Raw genomic sequence first — 15,816 nt, 5'->3', positions numbered from 1 at the left:
ACCGGCTTTCCTGGCTAAGTTCGTACTTATCACAATAAAGGACTATCATTGCGCGACGATAATAGTATAGTATCCAAGTAATAGAGAGAGCAAAAAGCTATCAGCGATATAAACAGCGATACTGGTACTACCGAAAAAATGGCCGTATATGCTCGGGGCGACTCGATTGCACGTGCGAGACTGCGTGCGTGGAAAATAGGAAACCATGTGGTCAAATTTATAGCCGCGCCAAACGCGCATGGGAATTACCGCGATGCTATGGTTAGGACGCTGTTACGTTAATTATTGCTCTATGTCGGCTTCCTCCCGCGAAAATACGGACGCCTATTCGCCAATCTCGAGCGTCCCGTTTGCTCCTCACTTTTTTTCTCGCTACCATGTAAAGGCTACCACACCCTAAACGCGGCAACTTCTTTGCGATGAGTATATCGTGGAATTTTTGCGAACGTCGATCTTGACTCTGGCATTTTAATAACGCGCCCGATAACTTTGACATTTCAACGATCGAGCGAAAACAACATTTTTTCCTTCCTCACAGTTTGCCTCGTATATCTGGCAAATCTCAATCTCGAGATTTATCATTCGTATAAAATCAAACATCGCGAGATCGCATTCAGAGACATCATAATCGGTATATGCAAATTCAGCAGAATGAAACTCGCGTTGAATGCGATGCATCATTAACATTTTATCTTGTTGTGTCGCGAACTGTGAACATTACCAAGTCGGTTTTCCCATATTTATAAATGATACAACTTGGACGTCATCGAGGTCACTCATTGGCAGCGCGTTAGTACAAAGTAATGATTTTGCAATATTATTAGACGTTTATATTGCCGCGCGAATTATATACTAATGGCATGGTAAGACGAATTTATTCGCCATGTTCATCGATCCTTACAAGTGATTTGAAGGCGGTAGGTATATTGTTAGTTTCGCCAAGTCATCTATGCGTGCGTAATATTCAATTGCCATTTCGCTTACATTCGAAACTCACAAAGAACGATGTATAAAAATATGTATAAATAAAGTGATGTATCATTATATATCTAGAAATTGGCAGCCGTATAAAGAGTAGCATTGAATTTCACTTCGCGTCATTCTGTTCTAATCTTAAGTGCGTACACACATACATTAAGATAACACTTCGATTATACATCTAATTTGCATAAGTAAAAATTCGTGTACGCTCGCTACCAGACGTCGACTATAATGACGCGTATTTCGGAGTATCGATTCGTTCATTTGCGGCGATATTTATATCAGCGGTGAATTTTTTAAAATAATTAATCACTTCCTTCATTATTTCTTTATCGATACATCTATATCGCGCGAGATAGTTACAAAGATAAACTTCCGCAATTACACATTGTTGGAAAGCGACTATAGTGATACGGACGACAGCTCGATGTATTAAATATCAACGCGAACCAAAAGAAGATGGACGGGTCAATCTAAAACAGAATCAGGATGTAGGTTCTATTCAGACCTGTCCAGAAGAGCAACGACCCGCTCGCGACACAGACTCCAACGCTTACGGTTTACATTCGCTAGCGCGTGAGTCGTCTATCTTCAGGCACTGCTATTTCGGCGCGAAAAAGACACGTCTCCTCGGTACACATACCGTACACCCCTGGCATTCGCGCACGAATATAATATCGAACGATCTGGCGAAGTACAAATGCGAATTCTTGACGAGAAAGCTTATAGAACGCAGAAGAGAGAAAGAAAGAGAGAGCATCATGCGTGGATGGCGAAGCTCGTTGGCATTAAAGCATCGACACAATTTGTCAGTTTGCTGAGATACGAGTCTTCTTGCAGCCAAGTTAGTTAGAATTTCACCATCGGCAATCTCCGTAGAGCACACTTTGCGCCTTGGTAAATTCTCGCGCGATCACGGAGTCGACGATAAATCGGAGTAATATATAGAGAATTAGTCACGTCCTCTTTCTCTCCTAATCCGTAAGAGATCCGATATCCGATCGAGAAAGGGTTAAATCCCATTTTAGAAACCGGTCCCTGAAACTTACACGTCTGGCTTGAACGAGCGCACACGAAGCGCGAAGATATTCTGTTTATTTGCCCGGAGACGGGAGACTGTACGAGAGACCGGCATGAGAGACTCGAACGAGAGTAAGCGAAGCGCGCTGTCATCACGCTCACTTCGCAGGAAACAACTCTCTTGGCCGAGACCGAGATGCGACCGAGACGATGCGAGTCGTCGATGCGTTCTCGCGTCCCCTGATAACGACGCGTCCAAAAACGAAACACCCGAATGTCTCCCTGGGAAGTGCGTTTCCATTAGCGGCGCGGGGCTAATTACCTCCGGCTTCGCTGTCCTCCCTCCTTCGCTACTTCTCTCCGAGGTGGGTCCCACGTGGGTCGCTCTAATCACTTTTCAATCTGTCTATACGAACGGAGGTTGAGTGAACTGTCGTACCGTGGATCCCTCATATCGACTTGTCTTGTATTGAAACGAAATCGCGTCGTCATTGTATCTGCTGTTGCTTCGGACAACGGTCTACGTTTACAATTGCGCAATGATACGGGATCTTTACGAACAATGTTGAAATATAATTAGTTTGTAAAATTTCGAAATATATTAATTCAAGATATGAAAAATAATTATCGTTGCATTAAGTCCCTTAGTTTTCGCGCCTTCGTTCATCAATCGCGACGCGGGGAAATACGCTGGCGTAACAAATTGTTAATGTGATTATTACTCGATATTATTTCTTGATTAATGACGAATGACCAATTAGCCCACGTCTGTCGCCCGTCTAGGATGGAGATGTAATCCGTGAAACCTTCGCCGAGCATTTTGTCATCGTGACGTTTCAACGAGCGACGTGACTCTAAAAGCGTCCTTTGTTGCGTCACGGCTTCACGCTCACGATTAGTCACAGAATATCTCCGAGTCGTTGAAAATCACCCGTTTGTATCAGCGTGGATCGGGTTAAGGCCGCGGCTCAATGAGACTTCGCGTTTTCAAGCGCGACGGTAGCAGCACCGGTATTTACACAAAGGTGGCGGTCAAGTGGCTTTTCTGAATATAACTATAATCTCGTAGGCAGTACGAGTACCTATCGGAGTACAATAACGCGGTAAGGGAACCAGCCTGAAGTGTCGTCAAGTACGGAACATTGAATAGAAACTGTGAGAGAACCGAAACGCTGATATTCTCTCCTCTTTAACAATAAAAGTCCGGCAATAATTGACGCATTTAAACGCGGTCATGATTAAATAACGGCGAGTAGTGAATGTGATAAAATAAGGTGCGTAAAGGTCAAAGATGATTGGTGCTTCCTAGTTCCCTACGAAGAAAATTGATGAGCACGCGCTTTCTCCGAGCAAGTTTAATATTCGAGACATTTCGTAACGCTAAACTCTCTAATACAGCAAGAAAAAAAAAGCAAAGAGAGCCAACTTCTCAAAACAAAATCTCATTAGTAGTATCGTAAACACCGCCGAATCGTTATGTATGATTTATCTCGTCGTGGCGCAACGTTCTCCATATCTCTGCCCTCAATTCTGAAAACTTTGCAACTCGCGGTTAATAGAAAATGCCGGACAATTCATTGTCGCGAAGCTGAAGACTTCGCTCGATGACGACCACCGCGTTTGCGCAAACAACTACAAATCAATCTCTGAGGGAGAAAAGACGGATATCCCGAGATTTTCTCTCGACATTTTCATCCGATGAGTGAGAAAGATCGGGAGAGAAGGAGGGATGTAGTAAATGATGCGCAAAGAGGATCTCGCCAAGTTAATTAGTCGGGACGTAACGAGGAATTGTTTTCGCGGGAGATACCACAGCGACATTAATCGCCGTAATAGACTCGTAAGTGTCGCCGATTATTGAAGGCAGTGGCAATTATGCGCAATCTCTCACTTTCTCGTCTTTCGAGCGCCATAAAATATGAGTTTGGAAAAGGTGCGTGCGACACAATACGCCTTATCACCGGCTAATTATCTTAATTACCGTTCTCGCGCGTTCCCTCTGTCGCGACACTGACTTTAGGTAATACCTTATTAACGCCTCTCGCCGGAGAGACTCCACGTGTGTTCTCGACGGCAGCCACAGGCGATAGATATAAATATATAGAAGCGATAAAAACCGTCGAAAATATTCAGCGACACAATAAGGCTGCATTTCACGAGGAGAGAAATCATGCATATTCCATATTTGTTGTATACTAATGAGGAGTATAAATCAAGCGGACCGTTAATAACGTTTTCCCTCTTTCACTCTTTCTTTCAGAAAGCGTGTTCGAGCATGATCAGGCGTGACGCGATCGGACAAATAATTTATGCGCCGTGTTGTACATACATACGTATATACGCGGGTGTATCTGATCTCCCGTTACTTCGTTTACTTGAAGACATTCTCGTAAGAACGCGCGCTATCGCAGCTGCGGACTCGCGTATACGAGACATGACCCCGAGTAATTAAAAATTCGAACGCTCCAAATCGTTATCTTCTCGCTCAAATAGCGAATTAAGCGGAGCGAATGATCTGTCACATTCCTGGAGCAGCGTGAACGCGATAACGTTATAGTGTCGCGTAACACAATAAATATATATCACTAACGCTATCAAGGTACTATTTATCGATAAAATCGAGTATGATCGATTATGTATCAGTCGCTGACTGAGATTTGTGACAGTGACACACTACAGTGTGCGAGCGCACGCATCGCCGACATGCGCGACAAATGTCAATAAATTACATCTTCCAGAGTCGGTCGAGCGCGTTCGAGGCCGGTTTAACCGCTAATTCAAAACTGGTTTAGTAACACAAAATATAAAGATGTGTAGAAAACCTGCGACTAATCACGTAATAACAACCTGAGCATCAACCCGAAGGAGGTCGCGTAATCGATCATGCTGACAGTCGCATCGGAAGAAAAGACGAGATCATGAAGATCAAACGCTTTTATAAGATCAAATATTAATCCCTTTTGTCTCCCTGTACAATTAAATATTACGATATATTATATCGGTATATTATTTAAGAGAGTACTATATTAAATTTAAAGCGCGCAATAAAATCCACATGCGATGAAACTCGAACGCACATTCATGTATCTAACGCTTCTCTTACGCAGCTCGCTAATGACTTACGCATCGCCAGCTGGAAACTGGTCCACAAGTGTAAAAGTATGGCTCCGAAGTGTAACATCCGAGGAGGACATCGCGCGAATAACGGTGCTGCGTGTTATTTATGCATCGCTCGACATTGTCTTACAGTTAAAATGACACGCGAACGAGACGTATTATACGCGCGTAGCGTCATTTATTTAACAATAGAACGCGCTTACTACGAGCCTTATTCTTATACACCGTCATGTCGAAAGAACCTAATGCATATTTATGTCCAACTAGCGGTACTTTTGACGAAATCCGTTTCTTTATACTTGCATCACTGATATATACTTATTTTCTAAGAAATACGTTTATTATCTCGTACAATAAAACGCTTCTTGCAATTTTAAAGATAAACAATGGACAGAATAAAAGCATATATTAAATTAGAAAATAGAGAAGCAATTTAAATATATATAAGAAAAAAATATTCTCTGTGTAGATTCCGTTTGCGGAATCATCGGAGCTAAGTTACTCTCTTCCGAATGAAGATGTGAGAAGTAATTAGAATATAAACATAACGTATCGCTGGGCGATAAATTACGATTTATGAGTTAAATTGCACACCTCGATCCCTCATCAATTATGCTTTCGTATCGTTTTTATCAACACTTAACTACACAGGAGCCGCGACGCAAAGTTCGGAAAAAAATGAGGAACTGCAAAGAAAAATATCGAACGCGATTGCGAACGTGGAGCTGCTCGGGATCACACATACGATAACATCGATGATGATAGCATCGCGGCACGATTAAATCTCTAACTAACTGCTTGTTCCTCCGCGATAACGGGTGTCCGTAAATTACCCATCTAGTAATTCCGACAGTATGGAAGAAAAACAGGTCGCGATTCTCGTATGCAGCATCGTGCAATTACATGCACCAGACGCTCTTTTTTAATTCGCAACGCGGGAGCGTTCTGCGTATATAATCACGAGTCCTAGGCATGACACCACCATAAAATATCTCCAGTACAAGCAGCACAAGACAAGAATTGCAAGTCGCGTGAGTCACCGCCACTCCTTAATTTTCTTAATATCGTTGTTGACTCTATTTTGGAGAACCTATTCTTCCTACGTTACAAGTTGTCTTCTCAGAGAACCGCTGATCTCTCTGCTGCGACTGCTATTCTCGACTTTCCGCATACTTTTCGACCACGTAGATCGCGTCGCAACTATAAGTTTGTATAATTCGCTCACTGTCGCCTTAATTGCGCGATCTAGGAACGCACGAGTGTATGTGTGTGTGATAGACGTACATATGTACAAGGTGATCCGAGACACACGTCCGAGCCTGAATATTAATATTTATCTGCGAGATGACGTGGAGCGCACGCGCGCCGACAATATGCCGAGACGCATTGCGCAAAAATGTTATAACGCAGACCTGATTACCGTCGCGACGCAAACAGTGCGGGTTAAATGAAGACTCTCTGGGCGATCATTTTCATGCGGGTCAACTATTTTTATCTCTCGCCGCGACACTACCCGGCCGTTGTCCATTCCACGTCTCTCTCTCTCTATCTTTCTCTCTCGTTTTCTTTTCGTTTCTCCCTCGTGCACGGCTGCTCCTGCACGCGAGATCGAATCTGCATATTTCGGGACCCGAAATAAGATGATTAAATCGGAGCCGCCCCTTTCCGTTTTCTGGCGCGAAACGAGTGCTCGTCTTAAAACGGTCGGTGTTTAATATATGTAATATTTGATCTTTGATTTTTTTTCCTTACGCACTACAGGTTTCGTGTAATATGCGATATCTGAAAAGACAACCGTTATATTGTTGCTAATAACCCACCGGTTGATCCATCGCGTTTCGAGTAATAACGATGATTTTGTTCAACCCATTACCGGCCAATTAGCATAGCAGGTAACGGGTCTACTAAGAGGGTGGATTTTACTTGGAAGATGAAACGACCGTGCCCAAGGCGAGTCGTTAACGTACACGGTTTGTAACCCTCGTGCAGGACGAACTGACGTCTAGAACTGACCGCATGTAGTTTCTCGGTATCGCTGCACGCGTTTTGCACATTGTGTAAAAAAATATAAGCGGGCTTATTTGTCGAAAACTTTTTTTTTTCGTGATGTGCGAAAGAAAATATCTAAATCATCAATTTTATACGGAAAATGTTGCGAAAATTTTCCAACTTTCGAAACTCTCATAAGGAACGCGACGAATAAATCTATAAAACATGCGAAACTCGTTAATGAATGCTTTCGCAATTAATTATCGACACTTAAAATGTATCTGTAATGATTACACATCAAACTATTGATAGATTGCACGGTTCATTTACTGCTATTAGTATGATGACGATCTAAATCCATTTGATCGAGATTAGCTGTCGGATTATTTATATCGTTATTCTACTTAATATGACGCAGAAATTATTGCGTAGATCTTTAGAAAATTTATATAAGAGTTTTCATACTTATATGCAACAAAGATTGCACGTTTATTGAACAATAGTGATATTTTTTTATTCAAATATTCATCGGATATATCTAACAATAAAGGTTGATTGTATTTGCAGAAAGTTTTCTGTAAATAGCATTCGCCTTTCGCAGCTCACAATTTAGTCAGAATAAACATGTCGCGGTTGAAGAAAGAGATGATAAATGAATTATCTCGGTATGATGGATGACTTTATAAGCGCTCTAGGATAGAAACACTATCTCCGAATTCGCTTAACACTCGCTTGTTAATCTTCCACTCTTGTGAGCGCGGTTTTTCTTTCCTCGAATTTATCCGACGCGTGCAACAAGGGTACGAAAGATTTATCGTTTTCTTAGCGAGGTTGAGTGAATGCGAATAAATAAATTTTCCCGACGTTTGTTTACCCTCAAGACTTTCTAAGGAGTGTCTAACGTCGCGTTCTCTTAGGCGTGAATGCGAGATGATGTCATACAGGCGTTGCACCTTCTCCCCGTTTAATAGTTAATAATTATGCATTACATTAAGCAAAATTCTTCTGGATGATCTCGTTGGATCACTCGCGCAAATAAACCATGTCAAAAGCTACTTGAGTAGTTTTATAAGTTTATTATTCGGAAAGAGATCTTCGCAAAAAAATTTTTTTAAATCATGGATGAGAATATTGGAACACAAAATGCCGTGCGACAAAAAAAAAACACAAAAAAACTATTGACGTTTGGAAAAAAAGAGGGAAAAAAGTCGCTTGGAATTTTGTATCGAGATTTATCACGGTCGAAGATGTACGAGTGGACTTTGCCGGTCGGGGAATGTTGGCTGCAGACAACATCGCATACGAAATGCCTTCTCAGCATGTACGACCTACGACCTACGTCGCACAAGTTTCGAATAACTCGAGGACGCTTTTCAAAAATTTCTAAAGACTACTTTTCGTGGAAGCGCAGTTTCTTTTATTTCTAACGCTCAATATGTTGTGCGTTCGGTCGAGTCACCAAATCTAAATCATCGCTCGGTACCATCCTCTTCTAGCCCGAATTATGTCCTCGTTGACTTGATTGACATTCATATCATTTTGTTCACCGTAAATCGATTAAACTGTTGAAGCGTCGTCGGGGACAGCCGGGATAAACGAGGATCATTGAGTGAATCATTGAAAGTGGCTCGGTTTCACTGGTCACGTACCAGTACGCCATTTCGCGGTCTGGCATGTGTGGACCACCCGTGAAAGAGCCGACCGGCGGGAATGGCCCGGGAAGAATCCGGTCATGTTGATTCATCGTTTCTAAAATGTCAGTGCCAGTATATACACGAGAGCGAACAACGGTGTTGTAATCGATCGCGAGCTGTTATTACGAACGGGCGTCTGCGGATCTTCACAGGAACGCCCAAAGTTCCAGGGGTGAGGCCCTAAATAATCGGTAAACGCCTCATAAAATCGGTCAACATAAAATACTGCCTCTTTCTGATAGCGAAAACCAAAACTGGGCGTCGCATATGTTCGCCGCAGTTGTCTAACTCGGTGACACGTTGTCTGAATCGTAAAAGAGATCCTAGTGACAAGCGCATCCGACAGTTTTCCCTTGAATATCGTATTTCGCTGTTTATCCCTTTTCACATCGCCAGAACATATGTACTCCCACTCGTCGCTTCGACTGGATCGTTTACTCGATATCGATTTTTAGGTAGAATTTCTGTCGCCTTAATTAAAATCTGTCCATAAATTTAAAGTTGAAGCTTTTTCTCAGCAAAGCATCGAGTTAATATAAATTGAATCTTATTCGACTATACACGATTTATACGAATCACATGTTACGAAGTTAATCTTCCCCACCCCGATATTAATTAGCAATTTCAACATAACTCATGCAAGCAGTCTGAGTGATTGTGATTAATGTGGCTATCGCTACATTGAAATTAACAGGAAGCTTGTTATAAATTTGGCAGATCTCCTGAAATCTTTGAACTTCTCGAATAAAGTAAACTTGTGTGTATTTATACATATACATACACGACTCATTAAAGCGTCATTCAACTACTAAACGTCTAGTTCGAAAGGAAACACGTGGACGTTTCATTAACTGCGTGCGAAGCATATTTTTATCGCGTCATTCTCACACCGAATTTAATTTTTATCTTCAGGATCACGTTATCACCGAGATAAGGTTACCGAATTCACATACAATATGCAAATTTGAATCTAAGCAGCTAGCGAAATATTAAATTTAGCATGTACGACTGTCAAACAAGTAATGAACACTTTGGGGTTAAAGGTCAAAAATGTCAAACCGCGCGAAATATCACTTGCCATCGTCGAACGATTTTAGTCTAAAGTTTATTTCAAATTTATTGACTGGGTTTAATATTTTCAACAAAATTAATATAATGATTTATTTCATGAATAAAATACGTGTATCGCTGGCAAAATAGATGATTTAAATAGAGGCGATATTTATTTCCGCGAAATGACAATCGGATCGAAAAATTTTCAACGAGTTTCTCATGACGTTATTTATAAAACGCTTCAGTCGGAACTTTATTTCACAATGTTTTGACTGCGAGACGTGTCGACGTCCCTCACGAGACGAATAGCACTCTTTCGAGTACTTTCATCTTGAGAATTCCGTTTGGGCTGTTGCCAATTTCTGCGATAGAAAGAACTTTATTTTCGGTGTAGTGCGACCTCGATAAAAATATTCTTAAAGTCTCCGAAGGAAGACGCTCTCTCGCGCATACTTTGGTCGAAACAACCGGAATAACTTCGGCTTCGATCGCGGTTTCCATCATTAAATTAAATTCCGCCGAATTGGATTTACATCCTAGTACAAATAAAGTGATATTTCAACGTAATCGCAGAAATATCGTTTGACGGAGAAAGCGGTCAGAGCGCTAATAAATCGCGTTCAGCTTGAAAAGTCCAAGAAATTATTGCCTGAATGGACTATTAGCCAAGACCGATGCAATAAATGTATAGGCAATTAATGTGTCTCACGTGAAAGGCAAAATATTAATATACAGAAGCAGATATTATTAGCTTCGTTCGTTTATTACTTTTTTCTTCTTTTTATTACACCATAAAAATAAGCACAAGTCGTAATCTCTCTCCTCTAGATTATAAAAGTGATGACATGAAATATTTGTGATGTTTATGACCGTGAAATGCCAACATCGTTATTTATTCTATTTTAAGATATCGAATTTTTATTTTTAACATCGCGATATCGTAATTAAATTAGCGCCAATTTTAATTATTTTAAATGTTTAAGACATTTCTTTATATATGTTAGTGGAAAATATAATTTATAATCCGTCGCAGATATAAGATTTCCTTTTCTATTTCGAACTAGCTATATTTTAAAAAATAAAATGAATCTATAAATATATATTTTATATATCTATACAAACTATTAATTTAATTAATCCGTTTATGCAAGAAATTTATAATCTTGCAACTTTCAAAAGTTTATTAACGTGTGTAATAATGATTTATAATGCAATATAAAATGCATTCCTTAATATAATGTAATCCTATAAGTATTGGGGTGATAATAGGAAATATGTACGATAAATTATTGTGTTCTCGTAGCGATTAAACCACACAATCATTCTTATAAATAGCGTAACCCATTGCGATGGGAATCATGATTCGTCTATGGTCGTCCATGTCACCGACTCGAGGTAGCAGACAGCCTGGCAGCGACTCGATTCCTTTCTCGGAATGATCGAGACTGCATTTTGTATGGCGATCACACAACGTCGGCGTATCATGCCTCGTATATTGCATTTTGTTCTGCATTTCTGTCGCGTTCAAGAGTGGTAGCACGAAAACAATAGAAATGGTCGACGATCGGTTATCGTAATTAATGTGTCTCTGCGGTAAAAGAATGTAGAAATTTTATACTTTAACTCGACGATGTCTTAACATTAGAATGTCATCAGTTTTTTTAGTTAGGACTTTATTAAAGACAATATTGATAAAAATAATTAATTTAATTTGTCGCAGTTAAAATTTATTCTTGTTGCACATTTGAATTATAATAATTAATGTCGAAAGATGATTGGACGCTTTATCGATACAAACGAAATGAAATATCTTTCGATCGTACCCGTAGATAATATGTCAATGTAACCGCCCTTAGCTCGATGGGTGGCCGTTTTACCATTTGCTTTGTTAATTTATTTATTTAGCGCGGAGATTGGCTATCTAAAATGTGATCAATTTGCCTCAAGTCTTACTGTATTGTCTTCCCGCGCGTTCTATCTGATGCACGAATATTAATTCAATCGGATATACAAGCCGTGGGCACGTTACACTCTCCTAAAAGTATACCACGAAGAAAAAAAACTACGAGAGAGGGTTCGAAACTCATCCATCGGACTCTGAAGCTATGAAACATTGTCATAATTATCGTCGCAAGATTATACTAAAGAGATAAGTGATTCTTAGCGTAATAATATTTGTTTTTCGTGAAATTATTCAACATTATATCACAATAAAATAAAACAACAAAAAACGCGCTTGCAAACTCTTTGACTTTTCTTCCCGAAATCTCGATATCTTCCCCTATATTGATTTATCGCGTCGATCGCCAAGTCTGAGTTATGCAAATCCGATGGAACGGAGCGGAAACAACCCTCTCTAAACCGCGTCTTCGTAAGAAAAATTATTGCGGCGTCTCTTGTGGTTTGCGCGCGGATCGCCACAAAATTTTTGGGTGGTCCACATACGATGGGCGAACCCAATATTTAATAACAGGAGGCTGCACCGAATTATGCACTAATACTTCTTAATATTCGACACGCCGCTGCGAGCTACGTTTTTCAGGGCATCCCTGAAGAGAACCGCCTTCTCTCTCTCTCTCTCTCTCTCTCTCGCTTGCACCCTCCCTCTCCTTGGGTACAACATCTCGCTTTTACACCTCTAGATATTCTTTGCTCGGTCTAATTTCTAACTACATTCGTCGTACGTCGACTGGCTGGAAATACCAGCGTTCCGTTCGGTTAGTTCTTTTTTTTTCTCCTTTTTTGCCGCCGGCATTTAACCGCCGTCTCGATAGTAAGAGGTAAACCCGCTTTACCGCGGCCGCAAACATTGTATATGCTACCTGATTACCATTGCAATTATGGTCAGCCGGCATTCTAATAATTAACATGTAATAGCGTAATGGACAATGCGATAGATGAAGCGCGAATTACGTGAATTTACGAGCACTTACACGTTCTTCTAGATTTCATGTTATCGCATATGCATCAGACATTTCTTTTCTTTCTAACTTCTATGGCTTTATCATATAAAAATTGCTAATATGGATAAATTATTTGGTAGTATCTCGATAATATCTCTATCGCTTTTTATGTACATACTTTGGTGACGTTACCGCATTACTTTGATAAAATACGACCGCGTGAAAATTCTTGCAACATATTGGTTTATATGCGTATTCAATCACGAGTAGCCTCGTAAAGTTACGTATAGAGTGTCGAATAAAACGTTAACCCATAAAATATCTGTGGAGTACTTTTATATTCAAATTTTTCAGAACGCATATTAAAAAACGTGCCGATCTCTTTCAACTCAGAATATCGCACCATCCGCGTAAACACGTGATTCACGTCGAATCTCATAATATTTTCATTGCAATAAGAGCAACAGCGTATGATAATATTGGCGATGAGCAAGCTTCTTTTTACGTCTCACTCTACTATATTTGCTTAAGAATGATATTTTATTAATAATGAATAATTATAATAAAAATATAAAAATTCGAAAAATAATGTCACTCAATATTTCTGGAGAAGGAAAAATATATCTGAATGTGTAAGGAGATTGCATCGCTATATCAATTTATCAAATTATTCGCAGAAATTATTAAAGTTTTAGGAATGTGAAACATGTCTCGATCGCACACAATTCAATTATCAGTCGCGTAAGTGGAGCAATTATTCGTCGAGAGAGAAATGGGAAAAATTTCCCTACGTTATCACAGACGCAGAAGCGGTGTGTGGTCTAGTTTACAATAGCCGAGCGGTCGGTTATCAGTTACGAGCTCGTCGTTACAAGCGAAATCCTTGAGAGCATGAGTTGTCTGAAAATAGAATAAACAATGGTGTCGACGACCCCGTTGATTTTTATCGTGAAATTTTCACAACCTCGTTAACTCGCAGACGTGCAGCACGCGGACAGACGAATTCTCTCGACGGCAATCAAAAACACCGGCGACCCTTGATCCCAGGTCGCTCGTAAAATCTCAGCCACTCGATTCCGAGAATCATTGACGGCGAATCGTGTTATATGCTCCGTACGTATAACAAGTGTATCCCGTCTCGCTCTAACATCCTGCCAAGGTTATCTTTATCGTATAAATGTGCGATTCGCGCACTTTAATGCAGAGTAACGATCGTTACGAATGATCGCGACTGACATGAGTGATTGTCCTACTCTTGCGAATTGATGCCTTTATCTGCAACTGCGCGCGATTCAATATATATTAATAAATAAACGATTTAAAGTATATATAACACGAGAAGATAAATATTAATTATTAAAGCGGAGAATAATGAATATTAGAGCGCGAGAGAAATTTAATTAAACAAATTAGAGAATGATTTTTGCGCTTCCGAGGACGATACCGGTTATATCTAAAAGCGAGATTCAGAGAGAACCGCGGGTCCATTCTCAAACCGAGGAACTGGCTGACTCTTCGCCGAGCCTGATTCCTTCAGGATCATTAACGATAGCGCATATCGGGATATATACCTGATATACTTAAATTTATCGACGTCCTAATCCGCTTTCTGCGAGCGGAGATCAGAGTGTCTGGCAGATATTTTATGGTAAATCTTCGAATTTCGAATCTTCTCCTCGTCACAGCTTCTATTCTCATAGTCTCATAAAAGGCGGATTGAAATAAACCGCCTTCGCGTTCGGCTCTTTCACGGTATTGCTCGACAGATTTTTAAACAATTAAAACGAAATAAATTTTTTCATATATTACAATTTATCATTTTAAGAGAAAATATTGATTATGATTGATTATAGGCAGGTATTAAATACGATCTAAAATACAGAATAATTATTGATTTTATATTAATATAATGCATACGTATAACAGTTACATATGTGAAATGTGGATAATTTTACATGTTCATTTTCAATGTCATAGTGCATACATATGTAGGTTTCAAAACAATTGACCTTTCGTTAGAGCCACATGTTGCACAACGTGTGCGAAGGTTGTCAAGAAACAAAGGAGCTTTTGTAAAATCCTGCACGGCCGCCTGCGAGTTCAATAACTCAAGAGCACGATGCAAGACACTCTCGTCTTCTGCTCGCAGAAATTATTCCTCATTAAGGGAACAAATCCTGTTGTAGCAGTTGACATCTCAATCAATGGTACAGGAGCGGCCCGATCACGATCGAAACGCGATAAACATGGTAAACGGTTGCGCAATATTCGATTCATCGCTCTGGCTGCTTTGTACCAGCTATTCATTCAAGAGACCGATTAATTCATTCCCGTTAAGATCTCACCTCACAATTCGTACATTCCTCGCTGTCCGGAAAAGTTATAGACTGCGATCGCTCGTGGAATGCTAGATAACATTGCATTCAATGTTTCTTCTTTACAACGACAAGCTTAAATTTTTCTCGTGACTCTAAACTCTAAACTACAGCATGAGAGAGTAAGACTTTTTTCCTCTATACAAATAGATATATGTACCTATTTAAAATTAAAAAAAAATATATTTTTCATCATATATATGCAATTTTGTGTTTAATATATATGCAAGTTTGCGGACTCGCTTTTATGTTAATTTTTCCTAAATTTTTATCATTGTTATATCTACAGAGATATTACCAGTAAATAGACGTATTTGCTAATAAAACGGAAAACGCGCGCGGACTTGAAAGTGCAAGACAATCCCGATGAAATTCTCTCTAGATTCAACGTATGCAATCGCCAGGATTGTTTCTATTAAGCGGCTCGACATCAAAGATTCCAGATGTTGCAGACGGCGATTAAGTAGGTCCCCGCTCTCTTTGAGCTCGCGGATCGACCATCGCGAGAAAGAGAGGAGGAGAAGGTGCATACGGCGCGAGGAGAGCGAGATGCAAATTTGCCTATCAAATTTATCTTGAAGAAAAAGTCTACCGAGGGTTCACGGAGACGCGTTGACCACCCACGATGCAAAGAAATCGCCTCGCGGATAAATGTATGCAAGCGTCGAGAAGTGTTATATATTT

At 40.1% G+C, this 15,816-nt stretch overlaps 1 protein-coding gene across 1 annotated transcript in view; it reads left to right on the top strand.

Moving 5' to 3' along the window:
• Nucleotides 1-15,816, top strand: part of LOC145944880 (uncharacterized) — an 80,409-nt gene that overhangs the window by 21,473 nt on the left and 43,120 nt on the right. The window lies entirely within an intron of this gene.

Source organism: Prenolepis imparis, unplaced genomic scaffold (genome assembly GCF_030444845.1).
Source record: "Prenolepis imparis isolate NDT839.2.m4 unplaced genomic scaffold, iyPreImpa1.0 SCAF_13, whole genome shotgun sequence".
NCBI lineage: Eukaryota > Metazoa > Arthropoda > Insecta > Hymenoptera > Formicidae > Prenolepis > Prenolepis imparis.
The sequence above is the reverse complement of the archived record's forward strand: the minus strand, read 5'-3'. Positions and strand labels throughout refer to the sequence as shown.